The 23,902-nt window shown below is 45.1% G+C and overlaps 1 protein-coding gene across 23 annotated transcripts in view; it reads right to left on the reverse strand.

The window, feature by feature from the left end:
* Positions 1–23,902, reverse strand: part of BOC (BOC cell adhesion associated, oncogene regulated) — a 76,990-nt gene that overhangs the window by 49,633 nt on the left and 3,455 nt on the right. For 7 of the 23 annotated variants that reach the window (XM_015446420.3, XM_045385446.2, XM_074033453.1 and 4 more), the window contains exon 2: positions 22,017–22,108. The exons of 7 other annotated variants lie outside the window; for them this stretch is intronic. The gene's annotated coding sequence lies outside the window, so the exon portion shown is untranslated. Of the gene's footprint in view, positions 1–4,956; positions 5,017–21,874; positions 22,109–23,902 lie in introns of all 23 variants that reach the window. 9 more of the 23 variants (XM_074033451.1, XM_045385442.2, XM_074033448.1 and 6 more) reach the window with 4 other exon arrangements.

The raw sequence follows: 23,902 nt of genomic DNA on the forward strand, positions 1-23,902 counted from the left end.
TTTCTACAGAGATTTCATTGATCATGCATCTGTCTGTCATATACCTCTTATCTCTTTCTTCTGACCCCAGACTATAAACTCATTGCAGGCAAAGGAGTGTCAAATTTATCTTGGTAACCCTAGCACCTAGAAAAGCCTTGGCACATTGTAGGTGCTGTTTCAATGTTTGCTGGATTGAAGGGTTTGGTCAAATTAGAAATCTAGGATTGAGAAAGAACATTAGCCTGACCAAGGACATGTATGGCACACACAGAGAGACACACTGTTATTAATGGTGGAACCTGGGGGGAAAGGACTGTAAATGTGACCTTTATTTTTCAAAACCAAAAGGTCCCCACGTCAGTGTGGGCAATCCTGGAGGAGAGCTGAATGTCAATGAGGTTCTAAGCGCTTTAAGGACAGAAAGCTGTGCCCCTGCAGATGCTCCTGTGCCTTGAGGTTCCATTCCAGAAGCTTCTTTCGTTTTCCTTCTCATCTCATCTTCCAAGATGAACACCAAACTAAGCTTGTGCCTTCAGTCTTCCTATAGCCACCGGGCTGCAGGAGAATCTAATCTAGGATGAGACCATGCCTGTGCCACCATCACCATGGCCCTGAGTTGGAGGCTGGGTAGAAGGAGGCAGGCAAAGAGGAATGGCAAAGGGAGAAATAAGAAAGTTATGGAGTGAGAAAGAGGACAGGTTCAGGCCTAAGAAGATGAAGAAAAGAGCATGAGAAGGGCAGGGGGGATGAGAGCGGAGATGTGGAAAGGCACCTAATTTTACCCAGCTCCTATGATGTGCTGAGCCCACGGCTGGCTGCTTCATATCTATCAACACTTTTCATCTTTACCACCCAGAGAGTGTCACTGGCCCCATTTTGATATGTTATCAAAACCCTTCCTGATGTTCTATCACATAAGGGCTTTAGGTCTCATCTCAAATTTTATTACAGACAAAGCTTGTCTACTAAGTGACAGCACTGGAGCTCAAGGATGAGGTACTGAAGAACCATAAGCCTTGGCTTCTGAGGCTTTTGTACCCTTCACAGAAGATCACCTTGAGTGAGTAACTTAGTATCTTTGAGCCTCAGTTTATACTTTGTGAAAATAAGAATGGTAATATTTTGATGAGCTATTTTAAAAATTTAATAAGATAATGTGCAAAAGCAACCTGGCATATACCAATCATGCAGTAATTCGGGAGTCAGGGGTCATGAAACTTTTCTTCCAAAAGCCATTCACTGGATGCCTGATTTAATGCAGTGGCAATGCTACCTTTTTGGCTTACAGATCAACATCCTTTAAGACCTAAAGACATGCTCCAGTTTTTCAAAAAAAAGTTCATTGCTCACCTTTTATTTAAAAATTTTAAAAAAATTTTGTAGATTTAGGGGGTATAAGTGCAGTTTTGTTACATGGATAACAAAGCGAAGTGTTGTTACATGGATATATTGTGTTAGTGTAACCATCACCCAGCAGTGTACATTGTACCCATTAGGTAATTTCTCATCCCTCCCCCTCTTCCCACCCTCCCACCCTTCCAAGTGTCCAATGTCTATCATTCCATACTTTATGTCTATGTGTACACGTTATTTAGCTCCCATTTACAAGTGAGAACATGTGGTATTTGGCTTTTTGTTTCTGAGTTACTTCACTTAAGAGAAAGACCTCCAGTTCCACCTGTGTTGCTGCAAAAGACATGATTTCATTCTTTTTTATGACTGAGCGGTATTCCATGGGTGTATATATGTATACCACATTTTCTTTGTCCAATCATATGTTGATAGACATTTGTGTTGATTTCATATCTTTGCTATTGTGATATACTGCTGCTATAAACACAGAAGTACAGGTATCTTTTTTATGGAATGATTTCCTTTCCTTTGGGTAGATACTAAATAGTGGGCTTGCTGGATATGATACTTCTATTTTCAGTTCTTTGAGAAATCGCCATACTGTTTTCCATAGGGGTTGTACTAAGTTACACTTCCAACAACAGTATGTAAGTATTCCCTTTTCTCCACATCCTTGCCAGACATAATATACTTTAACAACTCTAGACACACATGATATCATCTCTTTGCTCTTTCTTATATAAAATTAAGCAATGGGCTGATTTTTCTACCCTATACACATGCATCAGAAGTTCAAGAAATATTCTTTGTTGTTTTAAAAATACATTCTATACAATGTTTTGCAGACCCTTGAAATAGGTCTGTAGAATAGGGATCCATGGAGAATGCTCAAGTGTTCCCAAGTTTGTGGCAAGATGTAGTTCCTAATGTCTCCATCTCTACCCAACACTAGTCAGCATTTAATATCACTTAAGCTAATAACCTCTTCACCCTTCCCCACTTATGCCCTCTCTGCACTCTTGATGATAATGACAATAATAATCATAATTTCTTCACAGTGTCTCTACTTGTTCAGAGGGACAAAGGAAAATATCCTCATCAGACAGTAGGTCAATTGGGACAAGACGCTGTGGAGAAGTGTTTATATAAAGGAAAACATATCCCTATAATCCCTCCTGGACTCCCACTCCCAGCCCCAGAGAGGAGCTCACCTCTGACCTCATTCAGTGAGTGCACAAAGCCACAACAAAACCACCTGTTCTTTTTCTCCCTCCTTGTTTCTAATTACAACACATGACCACGGCTATACCCACACAAGTCATGTAAAATGAACTAAGATGCTAATATAGTGGCTGGAAAGCAAATAAGAGCCTATCTACTTCCCAACCTTTAGGTGCTCAGAGTTGACAAAACAACCCATGTAAAAGGAATTGCTTAGAGACTGGGTAGACAGTACCAAAAAGGCATGTAAACAAACAGTCTCAGGACCTGAACGGCACTTAAAGCAGATCTTAAGAGCTTCAAGTCCTATGTCTTACACAAAGGAAAACCGATCCCATTTGACTAGCGACCAGTGTGTGAACACAAACCTTACTATTATAAACAGGCTCAGAGGAAGACTGGAACACTGACTCCATGTGAAAGTGCCTATGGGAAACAATGGAGCCCTGAGAAGAACGCGGTGTATTACCCCACGAAGCACTCCAGCGAGCAAGCCAACCCTCAGCCTGCAACACATACGGAACCACAGAAAAGGAATTTCCCCCAAATCATCCAAAAAGGCAACAGGATATGGCTCCCGAGTGGAGTGAAAACAAGGCACTCTGTCTAGTGCTCATGCTGAGAGGAGCATATAGAACAGCTGGCAATCCCACAGCCATTCCTGATGAGAGGCACAGGTCCCTGGGGTGGGCACCGGGCACAATTCAGTGCTGACACTGAGCATCCTCTAGGTGCCACACGCTGTACAAAACGGATGTAGAGGAAAACAAGGCACGACCTCCAGTCTTCAATGAGCTTAGGACCTAGTCCCCATCCGCTTTGACAACATCTTTCTATTATACCAAAATTGAAATGTAGCATGGCCTCAAGAAACGTTAAGCTACAAGATAAACTGCGGATTTTACTAAGAACAGGCAGGGAGCCAGAAACACTAATGAAGGCATCAGGAGAATGATAAAAAGAAATGTACACAGGTTCCTACACACGTACGCGCGCGCACACACACACACACACGCACTCAGGCCCTCCTCAGTACATGGGAAGGTCAGTTCTCCAATGTAGCTTCTCAACACAAGTCTTAAAAGAATTCCCCTTTTGATCATCTATATTCATTCCTCACATAGTCCTAGAAGATTTGTCAAATTCTGTCAGTTAAGGCAGGAAAAAGCCCTAGAGCTAACAGAAGTCTATGTGTCAGCATCGCTTAAGCTTCAGCTTTATCATCTACACTGTCATTTTCACCTTGCAGTGTAACTTACTTGTTTATAAGTCTCCCTCTTCAACATACAGCAGGTACTCAATGAATGTTTGCTAAGCTGTAAAGACCTCCTACCTCCAAGGCCTTTTCCAGGCCTAACTGGTCCATGGAGTTTGGATCTGATGAATCCCAGGTGGGACTCTGGCTGCAAAGTGGAGCTTGAGCAGGGGAAGGTGATATGTGAGTGTCTGATATTCCCGTTCCTATCTCCCTTAGGGATTTGGTTTGGGAGCCCACCATGGTTCTTAATTAGTGGAGAAGGCAGGTAGGACATAAGACCGTCCAAACATAGGGTGGGTGGGGGTGGGCTGAATGTGGAGAAGAAGAATGTAAAGAGAAGCAGGTGCCTGAGAAAGCTTAATTCCATTCGATGGGCAGGTCTCAAGTACCCACTCTATGTTAGGTAGCCCACTAGGCAATGGTGAGGCCCCCAGCTCTTCATGCCCCCAGAAGCCGGCACACTGTTAAGCATTTAGGGTTCAACTGACTGTTAGACCAAGGGTCAGGAATAGCAATGAATTCACCTGAGGTGCCAAGGTGAAAGGTCATGGTGGAGAAAAGAGAGCACTGTAGTCACATAGACTAGTGAGGAGCTGTTTTCTTGGTATGAGAAGCTGGGCATTTAGGGAGGTTTGGAGGTTAAAAACACTCATTTTGATTTCCTCTGTTAGTTAGGCAACATAATTACCACCAATTCCAATTAAGCTGTCACTTGCAGTCATTCTCTATGTCCCTTCCTTGTGATGATTAAGCAACCAATGGCCCTAGGCCCATATTTATACCCTCCACATGACTCAAAATAGGTCTCAGGTGCTGTGACCCGGACTGAATGAGGATCAGGCTGCTGCATCTTGGCCTGTCTTTCTCTAGGGCTGACTCAAACAGATGCCAGGCAAAACCAGTCCCAACCCCTGACACACACACACACCCACCCACACACCAACCCTTAACATGCTCATGCATGCTTGCAGGAAATCTGACGCATTCAAATAGAAAGCTAAGCCTTGGGGTAAAATAGCTGAACTGCTGAAGTCAGTGCCAAGATGGGAGATGAGAAGCTACCACTCTTCAGTTCGCATCTGGCTGTGCTGCGACATGGACAATATCCCTCCCAGACTTTTATGCAAGCAAGAAACCCTTACCTCGAACTTTAAAATGAACCAGTTTGGCATAGGACAACAAAATCAACTCGCACAGGGATGCTGAAGGAAAAACAGAGCACATTAGTAAACATCTATAACAATGACTGGCACTTAGTAGGCATCCCGTAAGTGACAGCAACTTACTAAATCTGAATAACTCCTTTTAGGGTTACTTTTAGGAATACTTTCATTAGTCTAATGCTTACTGCAGATTCATCCCCAGTATTTCAACAAATAAGGTTTAAGAAGAGGCAATATCTCAGGGGCTGGATACCTCCACACAGGGTGGCCCAGCATCCTGCCTTGGACCTCTAAGGCAGGCACACACACACACACACACACACACACGTGCACACACACCCACACACACGCGCGCGTGCACACACACACACACAGCAAGCAGCTCCAGCTCTAGCTGCTAAGTATGCTTTAGAGTCATGACAGTTTACTTTCTTTCCCATCTGACCTCACACAAACCCACTTTCTTTGCCACCTCCCTGACCCCCAAATATACACATTCAGTCCCCAACTTCATCCCCAATACTTCCCTTCTCAATTACAAAGCTCTTTTATTTGTTGTTGTTGTTTTTTTTTTTTTTTTTTTTTTTTGAGACCGAGTCTCGCTGTGTCTCCCAGGCTGGAGTGCAGTGGCGTGATCTCGGCTCACTGCAAGCTCCGCCTCCCGGGTTCACGCCATTCTCCCGCCTCAGCCTCCCAAGTAGCTGAGACTACAGGCACCCGCCACCACGCCCGGCTAGTTTTTTGTATTTTTAGTAGAGACGGGGTTTCACCATGTTAGCCAGGATAGTCTCGATCTCCTGACCTCGTGATCCACCCGCCTCGGCCTCCCAAAGTGCTGGGATTACAGGCTTGAGCCACCGCGCCCGGCCTACAAAGCTCTTTTAAATCAACTAAAACGTAAATAAGTATCAATTTGGAAATCTGAAGCATGTTCCAGTTGGTCTGTCAATCAGTCCCTGCCTTCTGCTGGAAGCCCCCAGCCCCAACCCCTGCCAGCTCTCCCCAACTTGGGAAGCTCAGTGGCCTCGGTGCAAGGCTGGCACATGCAGAGAAAACAAACACATGGAGCCTTGCCAGCTGGATCAGGCACCACTGTTTACAGCAGGAGCAAAGTGTGGGGAATTGGAGAGGCATGAAGAAGGGAAGGAGCAGAGCGGTGGAGATAATTCTAGCCTCCTGCTCCTAGGCTCCACCAGGTGCAAAGAGGGTCCCCCTGCTGAGGTTCGCCATTCCCAGGTGCACACAGCACAACCATCCATCATGACTAATGATGGATGTGACTAATACCATCACTATGCTGCAGGCAAACAGTGAGAGTCCATGAGGGCAGAGAGCCTTCTATCTTGTTCATTCACATATCCCCAGCATCAATCACAATGCTTGGCACATAGTAGGAGTGCAATAAGTATCTGTCGATTAAATGAACAGATGAGCTGTTTTCCTGCCTATCTCACAAGGAGGTTACAGTGGCAGAGGAGTAGGGGTGTAGTGGTAGAAAGGAGATTAGTGAGGAATATTCTAAAAACCTACCGGATATTAAAATATGCTACCAAAAATAATTTAGGAAAATGCTATGTTAAGAAAAGCTAATCAGATTTCTTTACTGCAGGCCTTTTCAGAGCCTTTAGTATGCTATTATGCATCATGGATCACCAAGAAGGGGAGAGGGTATGCACTAAAGTCTGTACCCACAGGCTTGGACTCACTTGACCACAAACCTGGACTCATTGGACAAAACTATCCTTTTTTCTCAGAGTACCATTAGTGATGAGACCTTCACCAAATACTCGTTGAGAAATACCGGCCTAAGAGGTTCCTGGAGAATGTCCTAAAGCAATCTGCAAACCATCATGATCCCATTTTTATAATTTAAAAAAGTTACATATGAATATGTGGTGTGTAGTTATTTGGGTTGTCATACGAAAATGTCGGGAGACACTTAAATTTTAGTATCAGTTATCTCTGAAGATCAGGGGATTTGCCCTTTTTGCTTTAAATGCCTTGGAAATATTCAAACAAGGTATGTAGCATCGCTTTTGTAATTAAAAAGACAAGTTTGAAGAAAGCTATCTCCAAATATTCTCATGTCATCACTGATATTTTATCTTCCCATCTTCCCATAGGCCTCATTTCCCAACCACCCCTTCAACCATAAAATGTTGTTCCTTGCCCCATTATCACATTTAAGGAATTTGCTGTGTCTAATCTCCAGCAATCAATTCCCCCAGCTTATAAAGAACACTTCCCCTAATTCCAGGATTCTGTTGCATTCACACAATGTGGATAAGTATTTTTGGGGAAAAAAAAGAAAATACATTTAGTATTTTGTTAACAAGATTTACAGATCTGAAATTGCTTTGTTTAGTAAGTTATATAAAATATGCCATCTGACATTCAGTTTGCTGAAATAGTCATGTTGAGCAAGTTAACATTTAAAGATTGCCTTTTTTCCTGCTAAATTACTAATTTCCTACTGATTTGTAAATGCAAGTTAAAAATCATTAAGATTTATTGAATGTACTGCACTAGATGTTGTTGCAATATGGGATTGAGGCATATATTTAGAACAAAAAGAAACTATCAATCTTAAATAAAATTATTTGACCACTTGAATTAATATGTGCAAGATAATGAGCTAATACATATGACTGATTTTGTCTAACTACTAAACAACTATATGAGGTAGGTAGTATTCTCATCCCATTACACAGACGCAGCAAGTGAGACTCAGAGAGATTAAAGAACTTGCTTAAGTAAAGGATTCAAAGCCTAGACTGTGTGCTTCCCCTGCGTGCTGGTCTTGGTGTCCTTGGCAGCTTAAAGCAGTTATACAACAAAACTGTTTTCAACAAAGGAATTAAGACAGAAAAAAACAACAACAACAAAGTAAGTCTGAGTTGGAGTCATGCACTAGCCACCATGTTTCAGGATGGATTAGTCTGGCAGATTCTCACAATGTACTCTGCATCCGTACTCCTGAAGATGTATTTGTACCTGCACTCCTGAAAGTTCTCCATACCTACAGAGTCAGTCCTGAGTGTCTGAGTATCGAAATACAGCCCAAAGATTGGTAGCGGTGCTTTGAATCTAGGATCCAAGTTATGTGCACCACTATGTATGGAAAGACAAGAAGATCCTTCCCATTTCTTAACCTAGGCTCTCTCATCTTCTTCTGTTCTCTGATAACATTAGATGTGAAGCTCCCAATTCTGACTGCACAGGAGAATCATCTGGGAACATTTCAAGATACAGCAATGCCTGGGCAGCACCTCAAGCAAATGAAGTTAGAATCTCTGTGGGAAGGGGGCTTGACATCAATATTTTCACCACTCCTTCCTGGAAATTGTAATGTGCAGCCAGGGTTGAGAGTCCCAGTGCAGGTGTCTCTGCCGTGGATTGTGGGGTCATTTTGGTACGGAATATCTGCCAGAAATGTTCTGCACTGGATATGGTGGTTGAAATTGAAAACTTTGCATAAAGATGTTCCTTACTGTATCATTTTAAAGAAATTCTTATAATTTTTAAAGCTAAAATAAATATTTTTTTCTCTCACAAATTAAATACCTTAACACATTTAAAGGAAGAAAACATTTTTCCCGAACAGCTTCTCTCAGATTTCTCCAGATATTTTTAGGGATTTTCAGATTCTTCGTTTTCTCTTCTTTGCACAGAAATAAACATGGAATAGGAGGCCGCCATTGCAAAGAACATCTACTTTGGGGGCCAAGGCAGCCTCTACAGTGGCAAAGATGACAAACAGGTCTCTAAGCCATACTGGCTGCTGCTGACTGGGGCCGGGAACAGTTGCTTCTGGGGGCAGGGATAGGATGGCCCCAAGGTAGATGCTAGCAGAGGAGGAATGTTTTCCAAGCATGTGCAAATTGAAGCGTTTGGACATCAAAGCCTGAGAAGCCACCAATGACTGCTTTAACAAAGCCAGCAGCTTCCAGGGGCTCACAGACCACTGAGAAGTAGAACAGCTGTTGGCTATCCAAGGGTCCCCACATCCTCTTAACACCAGATCAGACCAGAGGGCTTTGGCTCCACTGAAACCAGCTGCTTGACAACCCAAAGGGTTAACAGCTGAGCTTCGAGCTCCTGGCCTTCCCGAAGGAGTCGATTATCAGTTTGGTCCCTACTTGGGGAGGAGACAACCCTCCACCCCCACCTCAGAGCTGCAGCCTCACTCCTTCCCGGCCCTCCCAGTCCAGGAATGAAGCTGCCTGCTGCCCAACATATACCCAGACTAGTTTAATCTCCTTCCAAATCCATCTTGTCTCTTAACTTCTGCCAAGAATAAAAATTAAAACACACACACACATACATCATGCATGTATGGGAGGGGAGGAGCAGGCTGGAAGTTTAAACTGAAAAAGACGGGGCAGGGATGGGAGGGGCAGGTTGCCTGCGGAAAGTTAGGGCCTTGGAGGCACCCTGCCTGAGGTCTCTGCTACACCCTGGGATCAGATCAGAGGGGAAGTGTTTGAAGTGTCTTCCCTCCTGTCCCTGCAACACCCCATTTCATACCCTTTAACTGCATACCCCACCCAGCCCTGCCCCAGAGGAGCTCCGAGCAGCCGGACTGCAGTGCGCTCCAGAGCCAGGAAGTGGATCCCAATCCCCCAACACTTGGAACAGCCCCATTCCTTGCCTGCTCTCTCCTGCCAACTTTAAAATGAATAAAACAGTCCTTGGAATGGCATGTGGGGCCTGGTGGTGCAGGCGGCTTGCAGGCTGCTTGTGGCCACCCAGAAAAACGGTCTGGAGATGGAGTCTTCGTTCTCATAATCCTGACCCACCTCACCCAGGGCCTATGAATGACTGAATCTGGGGGCCGGGCACAGGGAGCAGTTCTGCCCCAGTCTCTCCTGTTCCTCCTTGCTGACTTCCTCCTTCTCAGCAAAATCAGGAGCCCAATATTCCTAATCCGACACCTGAGAGGCTCTATCCTTCCCTCTCAGTGTCCCCCAGGGTTCGAATAATGGCCCCCACCTCAACTCTACACTATCATCTGCCCCGTCCCCCCAGGATGGTGAGCTAAGCACTAACTTACTTACACCTGTCCAGATGGAAAGCCACTGTCTCATGAAATCACTTGCCTCACAAGTTAATAATGCTTATTGAACATCCATTAAATAGTAGGCTCTGGGAATCCAAAGATAAAATTCAAGCTCAACTTCTGGTAAAGGAGATGCACAGAAACATCTCAGAGCACCAGGGAACAATCACAAATCAAACGCTAGCACCTGGCCAATACTCTTTCCTTTCACTTCACTGTTGGAAGATGGTAGAAGAGCTGGATTACACACTTCTTTTGGAAAGAGTAACCTCGTGGCATCCATCTTTGACCTATCCCCACACAAAGCACACTAATAAAAACAAAATCATAAAAAAAACCCAAACACTTTTTTGTCTTGATAATTGCTGAATCTGGGTGATGGGTACATGGGGTTCATGAAACTATTCTTTGTGCTTTTATAGTCCTTTGAGTTTTTAAAGGGTAAAGAGTAAAGTTTTTTTTTTTTAATTACAAAATAAAACACTTGTTTGCAGTCGGATAACTACAATAAGATCCTCTCAAACCTTCCCAATCCTGCACCAAAATGCAGAAACCCCCACTCACCCAACCACCCAATGTCCTTTCAATTAAGGCAAGCTACATGGTCAGGCAGGTTTCAGTGAGTGCCCAGGTTTTGGTGGAAAAGAGGGTTCTGCAAGGTTGGGCCTAAGAGGCAGCCCTACTCCTGAAAAGAGGACTGCTGGTCACAGCCAGAGGAAACCTTGAGGGGCCTATCTCCCTGGCTCTCTGGACTCAACACTGGGAGCCATCTGGCTCTTCCCCCACTCCCATCTTTCTGGGGCTTCCCTATCCAGGAAGCGCTTTTCCCAGGACTGTGCATATCTCACCAATGACAAGCTGTCAACTCTGGCTGGCTTTTCCCTGACTGTAGAATCAACCATGCGCAGAGGCCTTGAGGTCCAGGTGCAGACCCATAAAGGAAGCCGGCTTGGGCTTATGAACATATTACTTTTCCCTGTGCCTCCACTTCTCTACCTATACAACTTACCAGAATTGAGAAAACTTTTCAAATAGACAAATTCTCCAAGAATGTGGGCTCTTGTGGGAGAATTACAAATCAGCAGCTCATTCAAGCCCAACTAATAATAATGATGATAACAATAGAGACCATCAAAGCCCCTACCCTGAGCAAAGCACTCTCCTAAGGAGATTATATGGATAATGCGATTCAAGGCAGTATGACCTCTTGTTGTGATCTAAGAAATATTCAGAAACTAGAATATAGATGTCTTGAAGGCAATAGACATAGTGCTCAATATCTGTTAACTGGTCAATTGAAAGGCCACCCTGATGGCTACAAATGACTTCAGGCCCCTACGGCAATTGACTGAAGAGGCATGAATGTGCTGCTCTCAGGCAAGGCTTATTGTTGATACTTGGATAAGCAGTAACAGTTCCGTGCTAAATCTCAAGCGACTGAGGAGAGGCAGACTGCAGTGGGTATCACAAGCTTTAGTGGGTAGCATTATTTCCACAAGGGAGACAGGTCAGCACCTCCTAGCCAGGTTCACCTTGGCTGAGATACACAGAAATGAGGTCTCACTACCTTTCCCCCATCCAGATTAGCGGTATTAACACTGGCATTTGGGTTAATTTCTCATATGGGGAAAGTTAGTTCTGCCTGCTTAAGATTCCATCTCAACTGGACACCCAGTTCCTCTTCACTTCCTGACTTTCAAGGGATCCGGAACTTAGTTATTAAGGGGCCTCGCTGTTCCAATGACTTGGAGGCTGGCTTCTTCTGGAGAGGGACATGGAATGGTGGTCAGTAAAACCAGGAGCCCACCCTCATGTCTACAGGTTGCTCTGGAGAGAAAGTACTAGAGAAGACCCAGACCACACCAGAGACTGCTTTCCACCAGCACTGGCTGAAGCACCCCACAGGAGAAAGACCCGTTCTGTGCTCTCTGCACCTCCTGCTCTGAGCAATGACCACAGCATTGGGAGGTTCTGGATAAGCCTACTGTACAGAATGCCATTCGTTTTGATAAAGGTGAGGTTTATTTTTTTCATGTAGTACAAGATATTTACAAATTAGCCTTTCTGAGATTCCCCCATTCCCCCCCCCCATTAGGAAAAACAAAAACAAAATGCTTTTTCAGATCACACATTTGTCTTTTGGTTCAGAAAACGTGGCCCCTACTCATAGACACACACTACCTGGCGTGTATCTACGGAAGCCAGTCTGGGATTCTTTCTCGGGACTATCACTGTACCTACTACTTGTCGGACAGAATGTAGGAAGGGAGATTTAGAAGTGAAGGCTGGATTTGGTAGGGAACATGGGTCCCACACTTACATAGTTCAGTAGTTCTTTATCATCTGCCTCTCCAGGTAAACTGAGGTAAGGGCCAAGCCATCTAGATAGGGTAATGGTTAGTAATCACTGTTACAGCCTTCCAGGCTCTACAGTTAGACCTAAGAAAACAGGGTCCAGAAGACTGCACCCTGATTCCATAATTAACAAAAGCAAGGCTGGCTTGCTGGTAGAGTGTAGTTCTTCCTCTGAAGAGCTCAAAGGACTTTAAACACTCCACTGCACTAGCACTCACAGTCTTAGGGACAAACCTGGGACACGTAATATTAGTCTGCACTTACATGGGGTAGGCAGAGCCACTGAATGGCAGCCCAGTGCTCTTAGTGAGTCATTGGTCAGGCTATAGATTGGAGGATGGGCCAGGTGAAGAAAAGAAAACCAGAGGGGGAGGTGGTGTGGACTTGGATCCTCAGCATGGAATTTCCATAGTCCAAAAGGTGACTTTCTGAGGTGTGCTGTGAGTCTCATTCCTCCTTTGTATGGAACTCTGAAATACCTGGCTAGTGTCTTTCAGCGTGAGAAGGTACTGGCTGGCCTCAGCTCTCTATTTATTGCAAACTTGAAGCAATAGAAGTTGGGTTTTTTGTTTGTTTGTTTGTTTGTGTTTTTTTGACAGTCTTGCTCTGCCGCCCAGGCTGGAGTGCAGTGGTGCAATCTCGGCTCACTACAACCTCCGCCTCCTGGGTTCAAGTGATTCTTGTGCCTCAGCCTCCTGAGTAGCTGGGATTACAGGCGTGCTCCACCACACCCGACTTATTTTTGTGGGTTGTTTGTTTTGTTTTGTTTTTGAGACGGAGTCTCGCTCTGTCGCCCAGGCTGGAGTGCAGTGGTGCGATCTTGGCTCACTGCAAGCTCCACCTCCTAGGTTCATGCTATTCTCCTGCCTCAGCCTCCTGAGTAGCTGGGACTACAGGTGTCCACCACTTGGCCCGGCTAATTTTTTGTATTTTTAGTAGAGATGGGGCTTCACAGTGTTAGCCAGGATGGTCTTGATCTCCTGACCTCGGCCTCCCAAAGTGCTGGGATTATAGGCATGAGCCACTGCGCCCCGCCTATTTTTGTGTTTTAGTAGAGATGGGGTTTCGCCCTGTTGGCCAGGCTGGTCTCAAACTCCTGGCCTCAAGAGATCTGCCTGCCTTGGCCTCTAAAGTGCTGAGATTACAGGCATGAGCCACTGGGCCCAGCAGGTTTAAATTTAAGTTCCTGTTCCTCAGGGTTGGAACCCTGTCTACCTTTCCTCAGCCCTGAGAGCTTTTCAGCCTGGATCAGATGGTCCACGTGACCAACTGGTCCACCCCCACCAACCCCCTCCAATTCACATGCACTTTCCTTTCTCTTAAGTGTGGTCCAGTGTTGGAGTGTGCTTGGAGGAGCTTCCTCATTCTATGCCTTATAAAAACCACCATCATCACCTGTCCTCCAGAGTGCCTTGTGTTGAGAGTGGCTGGTGAGTGTTCTGAATCCTGGGGGTTCTGTCACCAAACTCCCAGGGAATCCTAGTCTTCGAGACTCACTCAACAAAGAGGCACTTCTTTGCAGGGAAAATGCCCTCAAACTCTTTATGCCTTACTGGTCTTCCTCCTTAACGACCACAAAACAGGTCCCAGTGCTCAATCATTCTCAGGGCTCAACACAGACACCACTGGAACGTGGGTGGGACCAAAAGCAGAAACTCTAGAAGCTAAGGGACCTGTGGCCTGCCACCACCACCGGATGTGGATGTAGGCATGCGAGAGTGCTGCTTGCCCAGGGGACGCTCACTTCCCCACTGCTATCCACAGCTCCAAAGCTAGTAAAACAAACTATCGAGGAGGAAGGCAAACAGCCCATGTGCTCCTCGTGTCTTTCTGTTTAGGGATGGGATGGGAAGGTCTGCACAGCTGATACTTCCAGATGTGGAACCCAAACACAGGCAACTCCTGACAGTTTACCAGCCTGGGCTAAACCCCAGTAGCACCAGGGCCGGCATGCTCAGTGGAAAGTGATAAAGGAACCACACTGCAGACCTGTAGGGCTCTGGTCAGAGCTGGGTCTCAGCACACAGCTTTGGGCTCCTTTTTAGGCTCTGCTCCCCAGCTAGAAATGTGTATGGGGCAGGGAAGGAGAGAAAGCCATACTTAAAACTGAAGGGGATTGCCTAGTGAAAGAAGCTGATCTTGAAAAGGCATAAGCTGTGTGATTCTAACTGCGTGACATTCAGGAAAAGGCAAAACTAGAGAGACAACAGTAGATCCGTGGTTGCCAGGGGCTGGGGGAGGCGGGGGAGATGACTAGGTGGGGCACAGGGGATTTTTAGGGAGTGAAACTATTATTCTGTATGATTTTGTAATGGTGGGTAGGTATATGTCATCACACATTTTGTGAAAACCCAGAAAATGTACAACACAAAGAGTGAATCTTAATGTAAACTATGGACTTTACTTAATAATAAGGTGTCTGTATCGGCTCATCAATTGTAACAGATATACTGCACCAACATAAGATGTTAATAATAGGGGACCCTGGTGGGGTTAAGTGATTTGGGGAAATTGGAACGACAAGTCTGTATATGACTTTTTTGCTTAATTTTTCCTATAAACCTGAAATTGTTTTTTAAAAGGGCTATTAATTAAAAGCAAAACAAAGCAAAACAAAACTGGAGCTGGAGGCTTGGGCTCTTCTCCCAGCTCCCTGAGAGGCTTACATGTGGGGTTTGGGATTCGCCTGTGCAATTTCTCAGGCACATCTGTCCACCTTTGGTGTCAGCACAAGACCTCTTGGGATCTTTATCCCTATTTTTGTTTTTTCTCAGCTTCTAAATCTAGAACCACGTCAGAAGTGACTAAGATACAATTTAAGTCAGATCTGTCCCCCTCTGGGTGAGCATCCAAATGTGTGGTTCCTTACTTCCATGGCCTGTCAACTCTCCAATGGCAGAGACCATGTCTGTCACCTGTGTGCCTGGCACAGGGCCAGCCCTACCAGGCTCTCTGGTGTGTGGGGAACTAAACTGTTTTAAAATTCACCCCCTGTACATGGCTTGTGGTTCCAAAACCAGATTCAACAGAAGTCCGATTCAACTTAGGCTGCTAAGGGAGGAGAGCGGCAAAGTAGATGGCCCAGGCACACTCAGGAAATCCCAGATGAACAACAGGACTGCAAACTGCTGGTGGTATAAGAGTGTAAGCTGGGCCCCCCTTGCATCTCCTAGCCAGGCCTAGCACAGTGCTGTGCACAAAGCAGATGTTCAACAGATTCCTCTTAAGTGAATGATAAGGAAGGGCAGACAGGGCATCCATGCTTACATTTACTGACATGGAGCAACCGGTACACCCGTGGACATTCCTGAGGGCAGTTACCTTGAGGAAGATAAAAGAAACTGGGCTCCTTCTGTTGCAGCCTTGCACACTGCTTCCTAGCTTCTCTGAAACAGATGCTCTAACATTAGCATTCTCGGGACATCTCTCCTATTTCCCCCCATATACATATACTCCAGAACGCATTTTCTTACATAAATCTATACGTAATTATTTCATTTTATTTGAAACTCCTATTACATCCCTTTTGAGATTCAGTAGAGGCCTGCAAACTAGCAAAAATGAAAAAAAAAAAAAATGTGAGCACCACTTACCGACCAGGTTCTATTCTAGGCACTGGGAAGACAGTGAGGAAGAAAACAAAGTCCCTGATTCCACTGATCTTCAGTCTAGAGGGGAAGCTGGCAATAACCAAAAGAACAAATAAACACGAGCCAGGAGGTGATAACATGGAGGGAAAGAAATTAGGTTGAAGGGAGAGAGAATGATGGTGGGAGTGCTGTTTAATAAAGTGTGGTCAGGTTCAGGTGACCATGAAGCAAGTGGCCTGAATGGAATGAGGGAGGGTGCTGTGCAGGCATCTGGGGAGAAGCCTTCCAGGTAGTGGGCAAATGCAAGCACAAAGCCCCTGGGAGGACGTTGCCCAGCCAGTGTGAGGAGCAGGGAGGAGGCTGACATGGCTGTGTGAGTAGGCAAGGGGGGAAGGGAGGCCTCAGAGGGAAGGGGTGAGGTGAGGACCCCTGAGAGGGAAGGAGTGAGGTGTTTGGATATTTTCTCTGAATCAAACAGGAAGCCATGGAAGTTCTGAACAGAGAAGTGACCTTGTCTAGCTTTTATTTCAAAAGTGTGACACTGATTTTTCTATGAAGAATGGGTGGAAGCAGAGAGAACACTTAGGAAGCTTATTTTGAGAATCCAAGTCAGAAACGTTGATAGAAGACAGGGCGGTGAGCAGGTACAGAATTCAGGAAACATTCTGAAGGTAAGGTCAATATTATTGGCCAATTTAAAGGAGCATGAGAGAAAGAACAGAGTCAAGGATGGCTCCAAGATTTCTGGCACACCTGATAGAATGGGATACACTGAGTTGGGGAAGAAGTGGAGGGGAAGGCTTGGGGGGTTTATCTACCCGGTGACCAGGACCAATGACTGGCATCAAACGGTGCACCTGAGGCAGGGCCTTGCCCCTCCACGTGCTCCTCTACCTCTCCATCCTCACATTTCTTTCTCTCTGTAAACCTTGAGCCAGTGAGGACTCTATCAGTGGGCTGTCCCACCTGCTTATTCTTCTAGTTGCCCAATCCTTGCAGCAACCCTCCTTCCACTCTGTTCCTCTTTCCTTCCCTAATAATAACAGCCACCTTCTACGGGTTTCTCCCAATGCATTTTATGTGCTTTATGTGAATTATCTTGCCTCTCCTTTGCAATAACCCTAAGAAACTGGTTCTCAGAGTCTATGTAATTTGCCTAGGGTCACATACCTATCGACTGGCAAAGCCAGAATTGAAACCCAGGCTTGTCTGGTTCCAAAGCCTCCCCTCAACCAGGATGCTGCGCAATCTCAAACCTGGAAGTGGCTCCAGAAATATGGCTCCTTCCCGCAACACAGCCATCTTTCCTAGCACTTCACCCTTCTTGTAAAATTCATTCCTGACTTCTGTTCTCTCAGATGGGAACTCCAGAAACTCCACAGATGCCTTCTGTTCTTTCCTCTCTCAAAAAAGAATGTTAACCAGAATTATTTAGCCATGAGTCCTCTTCCTCTCTCAATTCCCCCTGGACCTGAGACCCTTCATTGCCTGGTCCCACAAGGCCGGGAAAGGCAGCTTGTCTGGAGGGATCCAGGAGGATCTCTGACAATATGACCAAAATGCCTCCAATCCAGGCTCCTGCCCTGAGAAATAAAAACAGAACCACAGAAGCAGATGAATCCCTTGTGCCCAGACTCTAACCTCTGGCCAGTTCCCTATTATTTCTTATCTCCTAACTCATCTTGGGTAAGCACAGAGGCCAACGGCCTTGGGCTTCTGAGGTGAGAAGGCACTTCTCACATTTACAGGAACACTTCTCCCATTTCACTGCTTCCTCATAATGTCAGCGTATAAAGACAGGGAAATAAAGTCACACTGAGTTTTCATGACCTCATCTCCATTACCCAAGCAGCTGGTCACAAAATTGTATCTTAAACCCAGGGGTCCTGTGTGCCCCCAAACCCAGAACACCTTGGCTTCAGGTTTTCCACGTTTGCTACAGAAAAACAAGGAACAAGGGTAACTAACTACATGTCCTCTGCAACCAAATTGCCATCATTCTCCTAAGCCAGCAGAGAGGTCTGCGTTGCTGTTCTGCAGGTAACTGCCTGTTGAATTCTTTCTGGTGGCTGCTCTATGAGTATTTGCCTGGAAGGTACCATCTTCTGTCAGTTACCTGTCTGTCAAAGCTGCTACTTCCTTCCCCAGGGTGTTTTCTGTACAAGCTGCCACTTCTCCTGACCAGTAAAAAGTATCTACTGGGCCAAATATCTTCTCCCCCTCACCGCACCAAGAGCACGGAGGACCTGCTTGATCAGACTTGCAGAGATCCTAGGAGCAAAAGGATTCATCTGGCAGATGAAGAAGAAGCAGACTCAGGACAGCCAATTCAGAAAACATCCCAGGGGAGGGGGGAAAAATCAAGAGACATATTCTGAGATGAAACCTGAGATGGAGGTCACTTTCACCATTGCCTGCAAAGTTTGCAGCTGTGCCACAAAGCCACTAGCTGCAAAGTCTGACACCAGCTATGCCACAAAGCCATTGGCTGCAAAGTCTGACACTAGCCAAGCCACAAAGCCTGGCTTCTCTTGTGGGGCTGCTGCTGAGCCATTCGAAATCTCCTAGCTGTAGTCCCAGTTTTAAATTTGAGTCTCTTAATGGCAAGTCTCATAAAGACCTTCACCTACCCCATACACTTTGTTAGCTGTAGAAGAAACAGTTTTCCCAAGCTAGAAGAGCTCTGCTTTGGGAGAAAGCTTGCTTCATTTCTTTTTCAAGAAAAACTCGAGTTTTGGACTCAGCAGACCTGCAATGAAATCTTGGCTGTGCCATTTACCAGCTGTGAGACTAAAACAAGTCCCTACAATTATTTAAGCTTCAGCTTCCTTATCTGCGGAATAGGACAATAATGCCCATTTTCACAGCACTGCTGGGGGATTGCAGAGATAATGCTTGTAGTGCTTTAACACAAGGCCTGGCACACAGTAAGTGCTCACTAAATGGCAGTGACATTTTCTCCATCGCTGGAAGGGCAGCGGAGGCAGGCAGCTCTGCCTCTTTGGCACTGACAAGCTGACCTCAGTTTGTGTTCCAGGTCCACTGTTAATTCCCTAAGCGATGAGGTGAAAGGCTGCATTGGGAGGTTTGCGTCTCCCATGACAAGTGAGAATAATAATTCTTCCCTCACACGATGAAGGGTACCTGCTGCTTGTGTGTGCTACTTCTCTTGGGAGGGAGGCTCGCCACATAAACACAAGGCTTCATTTGTAAAATCCGAAACACAAATTAACCCCATCACAATACCACCTTCAGGCCACCTGTTTAATTCTTTTCACCCACACTGAAGACCTATATGGTGTGTCAGTGACAAAGGGACCGGTTGCCAATGTGAAACCCACCTATAGAAAGCCACCTTGTTGTTCCTCTTTGGGGAGGGAGCTGAGCTCCCCCACCCCCCTTCTCCCATTGTTGAAGACCACCCAGTGAAACTTGCTGGCAAGCTGCCACGGTCCAGACAGGCAAAGCCAGGCCTAACTCCCCAGCTTCCAGCTCTGCAACAGAAGCCTATAGAATGAAAGCACCTGACTGTGGGGCCGTCGCAGATGGCAGACCACCAAAACTCTGAAGGCAGGGTTGCAGGTGATTATTTCAGAGGCCTGTACGTTGGATGATCCATTAGACTGTAACTCTTGCCTGTAATACAGCAAATTCGTATATAACTTGTTCATTACAAAACCACCATTCATAATGACACAGGTAAACAACTGTAAATTTCCACTGTGTGGACTGACTGCATTTTTAAGTCTCTCGCACTTGGGTACAGCTATGTAAGAAGGAAGAGCTCCCCTAACACCACTGTGAAATGATAGTCATAAGACCGAAAACAGAAAGACAGTCAAGTGGGAAAGATGACTTCTGAAATCTTTAAGAGCAGCCTCTGCTTTCATAGAAAAACTAATAAACCCAGAACTCCCCAATTTTCCTCTCCAATTAACTGTCACCCACACCTAATAAACCTGCTAGGATCGTAATATTAGGTAAGCTCAGACTGGTAAAGGCACTTGGCTGGCAGTAATCTGGAAAAATATTGGCAGAGCCAGGGAAGGCGGGGGAGGGCTCTCTTCCAAAGTCCAGTTCCAACCTAGACTTGGTGGCGGGGGCTCCAAGGCCTCCACAACCAGCCAGTTCCACAGGCCCCGCTTTCCTCACCTGTAGCTCCCATCCTGTGTGCTATTTTCCTCTCAGCAGTCAAGGAGGTTTCTGGGCAACTTTCATGTCCTTAAAATAAATGTCCCCTCACTTGGTACCCTGGGAACGATTTCAGAGCCACAGACGGTAGAACAAATGGCAAATGGAATTGAAAGCTAAAAAGCTGAATTCAGGCATGTATTTCTAGGATTCTCAGCTAAATCTCATGTAGATGAAAAATTTTTTAAATCACACATTTCTCCTTTTCTCCCCAAAAGCTACTCAATAATTGGTTTTAGGAACTTAAGACCCAGATTTCTGAGCTTGCGCAGTTAACGCAGATACCAGGTTTTAACTTTCCAAAAAGTATTAAAAAAAAAAAAAAAAAAAACTATTCTGAACATGAAATGTTGGGTCTCCAGCATACTTAGGCCTACTATTCACTGAGGAAAATGAGTTTTAAGGAAGAAAATAATGAACAACACGTACAAGGAAAGATAAAAGGACATTTTGGTACTACTGGTCCCATCTCTGCTTTTAAGACTTTTCCTGAGATTGCAATTCCTCTCTCTCAAGAAGTCCTCTCCCATCTCCCATCTCTCTCTCTCTCTCTCTCTCTCTCTCTCTCTCTATTTATTTATATTTTTTTGAGATAAGGTCTCACTCTGTAGCCCAGACTGGAGTGCAGTGGCAACATCTCAGCTCACTGCAACTTTGACTTCCTGGGCTCAAGTGATCCTCCCACCTCAGCCTCCCAAGGAGCTGGGATTACAGGCACATGCCACCACGCCCAGATAATTTTTGTATTTTTTTTTTTGGTAGAGACAGAGTTTTGCTATGTTGTCCAGGCTGGTCTGGAACTCCTGGGTTCAAGCAGTCTTCCCACCTTGGCCTCCCAAAGTGTTGGGATTACAGGCATGAGCCACCTCGCCAGGCCAAGAAGTCTTTCTTAATGGACCCATTCCAAGTACTTTAACCCTACAGTTTGCATTGCAGTGCTCTGCAGTTCCCTTTAGGTCAGTAATAGGATTCTGGATGGAGCATGGGCTCTGGTATTAATTCCTGCCAGCCTACGCCTGATGCCAGGCACACAGCAAGCACTCAATAAAAGCTTGTCGAAAGGATGAAGGCGCCAACCTCCACATACTTCATCACCTTCATCTTGTCCAAAACCATCCAAGCTCACTTTGGAGAAGAATAAACATTCCTTTGCTCTACTTTCCACTGCTCAGCTTCCGGTAATTTTTCTTCAACCCTACCCACCCTACCCGTATTATGCACTTTCCTGTTGCTAACCAGGAGAACGGGTTGAGACTTTCCTCAACATTTTCTCTGGCAACTGAATTAGGTTAACTGTGTCCTTCTGCTCTGATTTCCTCTCACTGCCCAATAATCCCATCCCAAACATCAAAGGCCTTCTTTGAAGAGAAGGCCAAATTCACTTTAGGAAAAGAGAAATTATTTCCTAACTTTATTTCAGAAGATGGGAAGAAGCACAATCCTGCTGATTTTTGTGAGATAAACATTGCCCAGTACATCAGACCACAAGGCATTTGCTGTGATACCACTGACAGTGACATAAACAGATGGCTTTCCTCACCCAAACCTACGCGGGACTTTTTCACAGCAAGCTTGGACTCCAAATCCCATAGTAAACGGTTTGTATCTAACATGTCTGACAGAGCTTGCCGCAGAACAAGGGGGTTCACATAGTCATCACAGGCTTTGACTGAAAGAGCATATGAACCGAATTAGAACTAACCTGAAGTTTAGTCCAGATTCCACTCAAAGTTGAACTTCCAATACTTGAGGATGAGAAAAACCATCTCCAAGTGGTAACACAAAACATGAACAAATGGCTGACCTAACAGGCCAGAGTTATCACACTGAGCAGAAAACCTCACCTACTTCTTCTACTTTCGAGCTGCTACCCTCAGACGGTACAAATGTCGACAAGATTTCATGGGTCGTGGGTTCCAGGAAGCTTGTTCTGAAACTGAGGAAAAAGCGAATTATCTCATCTTTTGAACAAAATAAACAGTTCTGAAGTATTTGCTTTTTACAAGGTGCATTGCTATAAACCATAGTAATTCCTTATCAATACATTTTATAAATAGGAAAACAGTAGGAAAGTGATTTTTCTAAAAGCATAGGCCTCCTGAAGCATCCAGCTTCCCGGCTCCTCGCTGAAATGAACAACGGATTCAGAACGGTGATTACACTTTACAAAACCGTTACCTTTGTGTTCAGCAGTCCATTTTCATCAACAGTCATCAAATATTTCTTAAGATCACATTATAAGCAGGCCTCATACAAAATTGGTCAGGCTTACATGGAAGGGATTTGGGGTGATAAGACAGAGGCAAGGAAAGAACTCAGCAAAAATCAAGGGTCAGCTACTAGATTGGAGAAGGTGGCTCCTATTGAAGTAATATTATCATGAGGTAGGACAGAGCTACACAGCAGGTTTTAAGAAATCAGGATTTTAAACCTAGATTGTTTTAAAGCTGGGTGGTGACTTGATTATAGCACTGGTGGAGAATGGGTGGGATGGTCATAGGTTGGCACTGGGGGGCCCAGCTACGTGCCAGCAACAATTGTCAAGGGCATCAACAAGTGTGGTGGTGGCAGGAATGAAAAAGATGGTGGAGTAATAAAAGGAAGGGCAGGAAAGAGCAGGCAAACTTGGGGAAGGTATCTAACTGGGTGGCAGTAGAGATGTAGGAATAGATTAGTTCAGTGGTTTGAGTCAGTGTGAATGGAGTTCACAGGCAGAGCTTAGATTCCAACCCCAGTTTCCTAACCCTCCTAAAGGCAGTGCCATTTGAGATGGATCCTCTAAACCTTCCTTCCTGCGTTCCACCTCCTCTCTATCCGTTACCAACCCTGAGGGCTCCAATAAAGCAAAACCTTCTCTAGGCAAGCTTTTCATAAACATGGGTTTATAGATTAAAAACAAACACCCTCTCCCATCCCACCCCCAACCCCAAATATTTGAGTCAACCTCATAAATTATGAAAATGTTACATGTTAAGGCTCCATGTGGGAGCACACTTAGGATTTGGGTCTTTCCGACCAACAGCAAAGGAGCTGGCTACATCTGTTCTCTGAGAGTCTATAGTCAAAAATGTAGAGACACTTCAGGGCTGTCTGACAACAGAAGTTTATACTCTTATCACAACTATGTAAAAAGTATGTACACACATGATGAGCAACAGAAGTCCATGGGATTGTGGATAATTTTAAAACCATTTTCTTAATTAGAAGTAGATGCTCGTGCAATAAATAAAAACTGAGGAGGAACCATCCTTTCACTAAGAAAGCTTACTCTCCTGGGACAAGGAAGCTTTCAGCCTGGTGCCTGATGGACTAAAAATGTTTGCTGAATTGAATTATGGACATGACAAGAAGTTACGTATGTTAAGAGTAAATAGATTTTTCTAAATGGAACATACTATTTTCTTTCCTCTCCCTCCCAAATTTCAATTCTTTTCTCCTGTCCCATATATTCCCAGATAGCAAGAGGGCTTAGAGTTTGGAGGAAAGAAAGCAACTTCCAAATATATACTATCTTTCGGTGCCAAGTTAATATTTTCTTATTCAGAGGCCACAAGGTATTGGACAGCAATTATTTTGTGCACCTGAGTTTTCTGTTGTAGTTTGAAAGACACAGAGATAAACCCTAATTCATTAACCACAGCAGCAGCTTTGCCGAAATTTGAACCCAGACCCCCTAGGGCACATGGAACACTGTGACACATCAGGCTTACTTCTTGCCCTCCTTTTTCAA

Source organism: Macaca fascicularis, chromosome 2 (genome assembly GCF_037993035.2).
Source record: "Macaca fascicularis isolate 582-1 chromosome 2, T2T-MFA8v1.1".
Taxonomy (NCBI): Eukaryota; Metazoa; Chordata; class Mammalia; order Primates; family Cercopithecidae; genus Macaca; species Macaca fascicularis.